This window comes from Bufo bufo, chromosome 7, assembly GCF_905171765.1.
Source record: "Bufo bufo chromosome 7, aBufBuf1.1, whole genome shotgun sequence".
Taxonomy (NCBI): Eukaryota; Metazoa; Chordata; class Amphibia; order Anura; family Bufonidae; genus Bufo; species Bufo bufo.
The window spans coordinates 122795854-122801932 of record NC_053395.1 but is presented as its reverse complement, the minus strand read 5'-3'; the positions used below and the strand labels follow the sequence as shown (position 1 = coordinate 122801932).

The following is a 6079-nucleotide window of genomic DNA, read 5'->3' as shown; positions in this document are numbered from 1 at the left end:
ATGATGGAAAACAATACACCTGGACGGTTTTATTGATTTACAAGCAGAAGAGGATCTCCAGGAAGAGGAATTATGGACAGCCACTGCCTCACCTAATGAGGAACCAGATCATGATTGCATTACAATGATGGAAGCTGAAGTGGGAACAGCACCATCAATACAAGATACTCCTTTACAAAACCCACATTGGACACTGTTTGTGGACGGGTCTAGGTATGCTGATGACAAAGGGAAGTTCCATACAAGCATGGCAGTCACTAGTGAGTACGAAGTGCTGTGTGCAAGGCAATTGCGCCCAGACCAGTCAGCACAAGAGGCTGAACTCACAGCCCTTACAGAGGCCTGCCTCATAGCAAAAGACTCCACTGCCAACATCTACACTGACTCCAGATATGCCTTTGGGGTAGTTCATGATTTTGGAGTAATATGGAAGGCTAGAGATTACATTACAGCCGCAGGAACTCCAATTAAACATGCTTCAGCAGTGGAGGCTTTAATGGCTGCAGTACTCCTGCCCACCAAAGTGGCAGTAATCAAAGTAAAGGCGCATACCCGTGCTGACACACCAGAAGCCAAAGGAAATGCTCTGGCTGACCAAGCAGCCAAACAGGCAGCAATGGAAAAGGAAGGAGCACAACCAGATAAAATCATGCTGGCACAAGAGGATCTCAAACAACAAGAAGTATCATGGGATCTACTGAAACAGATGCAGAAGCAAGCTACTCGCTCAGAAAAGGAAACCTGGATAAAAGAGTCAGCCCTTGAAGAAGAATCCGGACTTTGGACACAAGGGAAGAAAGTGTGTTTGCCTAGAGCGCTCTATCCTATAATTGCCTCTGTGGCCCATGGACCCACTCATCAATCTAAGACAATAATGAAGGAGCTCATAGATAAAATATGGATAGCCCCAGGAATTTCCCCTGTCCTGGTGAAATATGTCCAGTCATGTCTAATCTGTGCCCAATGCAATCCCGGTAGGACTGAGCCCACGCCCAAAAGATGTCTCCCAAAAGCCTTATACCCCTTCCAGAGGATCCAGATCGATCATATCCAGATGCCAATGTGCCAAGGGTTTCAATACGTGTTAGTAGTGGTAGACATGTTCTCTGGGTGGCCAGAAGCCTACCCCGTCAGGAATCAGACAGCAATAACTACTGCTAAGAAATTGATACAGGAAACTGTCTGTAGGTACGGGGTACCTGAGGTCATTGAGAGTGATCAGGGCCCAGCATTCACTGCTAACCTAACCCAAGAGGTCTGGAAGATGGTAGTGTCACACCTGGCATTTCACACCCCCTACAGACCCCAAAGTAGCGGCAAGGTCGAAAGACTGAACGGGGTATTAAAGTCAAAAATGCTGAAGATGATTAGGGAAACAGGGCTCAACTGGGTTCAGTGTTTACCAATAGCACTCTTTGCAGTCAGGCACACTCCCAAACCTCCCCACAAGCTGACTCCACATGAGATATTGTTTGGGTCAGGACCTCGGATGGGGCTGTACTTCCCACAACAATTGCAAATGCATTATGAATCTATTGCAAAATATGTGATAGCTTTGAGCAAACAGTTGTCTAACATCCATGCACAAGTTTCTTCTTCCATTCCAGATCCTGACTCCCTAGAGGGCAGCCACACTCTGAAACCAGGAGAGTGGGTGGTGGTCAAGAAACACGTCAGAAGTACTTTAGAACCACGCTTCGAGGGGCCCTACCAAGTACTACTGACCACTCCGACTTCTGTAAAGCTCGAAGGAAGACCCACCTGGATCCACGCTTCCCACTGCAAAAGGATAAGGAACCCGCAACATCCAGAGGTAATAAAATGATTTTCTTCTGTCTGTTAGCACTATTAACACTCACCAGTGCATACACACCTCCCCCAAAGGATGACGGGTGGTACAATAAGTTTGTCAAACATCATCAGGTGTTGTATGAGAGCCTGAAGGAAGGTGACTCTGACACCACCTCCTTACTAAAAGATTGTTGGATATGTACACATGGCCCAGTAAATGCTAGGGCTATGCCTTATTTAGCTGTACCCCTAACCCTCCTAGAGTTGAAAGCTTTGGCAGGATCAGCTATCTTCCTTTCTAGTATAAATGAGGTAAAATCTAAAGATAGCAACAGGAAAGCTTCCCTAATGGTGGTAGCATGGGATGGGTCCCCATGGCTAATGATAAACAGAACCGGACCCTCAGCTGAGTATAGCAATATGCCCTGGAATGACTATATGTGGAGCAATGTATCCTGCTTTCCAAATTGGACCCACTGTCACTGTCTACAGGTACAGACCCAAGGTATGGTTTTTAGTTCCCATAACAAATCAGGCTGTAATGATTCCAACCCGGACAGTCCAGTACAGTGCATTGGCATATATGCCGGAGCAAATGGTGACCTAGCCTGCGCCCGTCGCAGTATAGGTGACCTGGTAACAGGGATAACTAGTAACACCACAGAAGGTCAAAAAGAAGGTCAAAAACTAGCAGAAGGTGTCGTATTAGCCTACTTAATAACTCGTTTGTTCAATAGTACAGTGGTCTCTGTTCCAGAAAACATATACATAGTATGTGGACACAGGGCATATAAATGGCTTCCTCCGGATTTCAATGGTTTGTGTACAATTGCTAGACTCACGCCAGCCACCTTTATACTGCCCCATGGAAACCTGAATGTCAATGTTATCCCCAAACACACCGTATATAAAAGAGCTGCAGACAACATTCCTAGACCAAATGGAAAACCTCATCTTGTGGAAATGAGTGGTGCCAACAAATTCTTCAGTACCCTGTTTATCTATCCTATGATTATGCAAATGTATGACAAACTAGTAATGGCTACTGATTATTTAGATGATCAGATTTGGGAGATAATGAAACTGCTGAACACATCTAATATTGTCCAGAATCAGCTTATCATAGTCACTAACCAACACACTTTAGTATTAGACTATTATATCGATCCACAAGGTAATCTACAAGTGAAAGCAGGTTTGGAAAAGATGAGTGAGATACGTGATAAATGGTTAGAGGCTCATAGAGCAGATAAATCAACATGGTGGTCTGACACTTTTTCATTCCTTAATCCCAGTAACTGGTTCAAGGGAATTGGTGGATGGCTGATGGGAATACTTCAGGGGATATTGCAGATAGCCCTCATATTGTTTGTAAGCTACATACTGATCAAAGTTGTTGTTGCTTGCATTAACCGCATCACCTGGAAGAAGAAAACTGCTGAAGAACCCATACTGCTCCTCTATGAACATATGGCTAGCACAGCAGTCGATGATATGGACAAGATTCCTTCATTTCCAACACCTCCGCCTTCTCCAGCTGATGTACCTCCTCCACCCAAGACTGAAGATCCAAGACATGAGAATTAGGGACAGATGAATCCCAGGGTATTATCAGAAGTCCGCTTAACCGTGAGCTTATCCACAAGGGATAGGTTGTCACCACTGTCAGTGAAGAGGATACGAATGATATTCAATGTGGATTCGCTAGGTTTAGGGAAAGTCTACAATCAAGTCTACAAGAAGGGACTGTTGTGGAATCATATATTCAGTGTATACTTGCTTGTATAATGACTAACAGTTTGCTTAACAAAATGGCCCCTGAAGAAACTGACAACACCCTCACTAATCCCTTACTAAACACTTCATGATATTGCTGACTTTTGCTATTGTCTTGTGATATGTGATACGTGACCATTGGTCAAATAATGTGACAATGAGATCAACTAGCTGAGTCATAAAGTTCCCCTTTTGCCCTATATAAACCCATGTATCGCGAATAATAAACGGAACATCTAGCATTGACTTCACTGTGACAGTCTGTGTGTGATTTCTCTCGGCGTACGTATGCCTACTATTTGATACCAATTTGGAGCAGTAAATCAACCCAGCCTGACTATTGGATCAGAACCAGGATCAGAACATTTAATGTTACATTTAATGGTCAAATTCACCATTTTTTGGGTGTAATATACACCTCCTCTACCTAGTTGACACCCTACTAGCCCTTTCCATTACATTTTTACAGCCATTTTAGTGCTCAAAAGTTCATGTCCCCATTGACTTCAATGGGGTTCGGGGTCAAGAACATCCAGGTGTCAGCTCAACTCTAGTCATCAGCACATTGTCTGAAGAACTGCCACGCCAGAGAACTCCTTTGAGATGGCTTTGGTGTGCTCGGTCCCTTGCTGCGATGGGCAGTAGCAGGCGTACTGTCTAGAGGACGGCCGCTCCGCTTTTGCACCCTGCTCCCTCTTCTACTGTGCTAGTGGCTCTGTGCGACCACCGCCTCTTCCTCCGAACTACATAGGTCATTCGCATGACCTTGATTCCATGTGGGGTCGAGGACCTCATCGTCCTCCACATCATCTTCCACCTAGTCTTCACCCCTGCCCTCCTTGTCAGTCTGCACACTTTCGAAAGTCCCAGCAGTTGGCACCTGTGTTTCGTCATAATCCGAGACGTGCTGCGATGGTCCTTCCATGTACTCATCTTGAAAGATAAGTGGTTGGGCATCGGTGCAGTCAATCTCTTCCACCTCTGGGGCAGGGCTAGGAGGATGGCCCTGGGAAACCCTGCTAACAGAGTCATCAAAAAGCAGAAGAGACTGCTGCATGACTTGGGTCTCAGACTGCTTGGCTGATTTGCAAGGGGGTGAGGTGAAAGACTGATGGACATGGGCTGCAGGTGCCAACTCTGATCTTTCAGCAGGAGACTAGGTAGGAGACAATGTGAAGGAACTGGAGGCACTGTCAGCAACCCAATCTACTATTGCCTGTACTTAACCTACATAGAACAATGCCAGACCGCTGGTACTCATTAAATTCTTTATTGCAAAACACATTATAATTTAATAACATACATGATTAAAAGAATTAGTGCAGGAGATAAAAAGCAACATCGCTGGAGGAGACATACAGTGGACATAAGTCCCTATCCTTTCAACATGATTATTCAAAAAATGCATACATGGAATTCATACAATACAGGAAAATAGGACAATTACCCATACTGAGTCTCCTCCAGGATGGCGCCAACCCCAACGCTCGTTTCGGCGTACCGTCATCGACCCCTAGACGAAGGTACGCCGAAGCGCGCGTTGGGGTTGGCGCCATCCTGGAGGAGACTCAGTATGGGTAATTGTCCTATTTTCCTGTACTGTATGAATTCCATGTATGCATTTTTTGAATAATCATGTTGAAAGAAACATAGAAACATAGAAACATAGAATGTGTCGGCAGATAAGAACCATTTGGCCCATCTAGTCTGCCCAATATACTGAATACTATGGATAGCCCCCGGCCCTTATCTTATATGAAGGATGGCCTTATGCCTATCCCATGCATGCTTAAACCCCTTCACTGTATTTGCAGCTAACACTTCTGCAGGAAGGCTATTCCATGCATCCACTACTCTCTCAGTAAAGTAATACTTCCTTATATTACTTTTAAACCTTTGCCCCTCTAATTTAAAACTGTGTCCTCTTGTGGTAGTTTTTCTTCTTTTAAATATGGTTAAGGATAGGTATATAGAGGCAAAAAATGTTACAATTGTGTTGATGTCCCAATATTTATGGACCTGACTGTAAAGGGTGTATCTCACAATGACCTCTGCAGCAAAGGCTGCCAAATATTTTTTTTTGCCCAAACGGGTGTTTAACACATTCAGGACCTTGGACGAGAATGCTCATACCAACTTGCAGGTACTTAACGCACTATGACTAGAGTTGAGCGAACACCTGGATGTTCGGGTTCGATAAGTTCGGCCGAACTTCCCGGAAATGTTCGGGTTCGGAATCCGAACCCTACCCGAACTTCGTCCCAAACCCCATTGAAGTCAATGGGGACCCGAACTTTTCGACACTAAAAAGCCTGTAAAACAGCCCAGGAAAGGGCTAGAGGGCTGCAAAAGGCAGCAAAATGTAGTTAAATCCCCTGCAAACAAATGTGGATAGGGTAATGAATTAAAATAAAAATAAAATAAATAGAAATTAACCAATATCAATTGGAGAGAGGTCCCATAGCAGAGAATCAGGCTTCATGACAGCAGAGAATCAGTCTTCATGTCATAG

The 6079-nt window shown here is 44.6% G+C and overlaps 1 long non-coding RNA gene across 1 annotated transcript in view; it reads right to left on the bottom strand.

Moving 5' to 3' along the window:
- Positions 1-2085: 2085 nt before the first annotated feature.
- LOC121008375 overlaps positions 2086-6079 on the bottom strand; it is a 14592-nt gene continuing 10598 nt past the window's right edge. Inside the window, exons 2-3 of the long non-coding RNA XR_005780568.1 lie at positions 3568-3570; positions 2086-2424 (exon numbers count right to left, since the gene is read on the bottom strand). This is a non-coding gene — a long non-coding RNA (uncharacterized LOC121008375). The remainder of the gene's footprint in view (positions 2425-3567; positions 3571-6079) is intronic.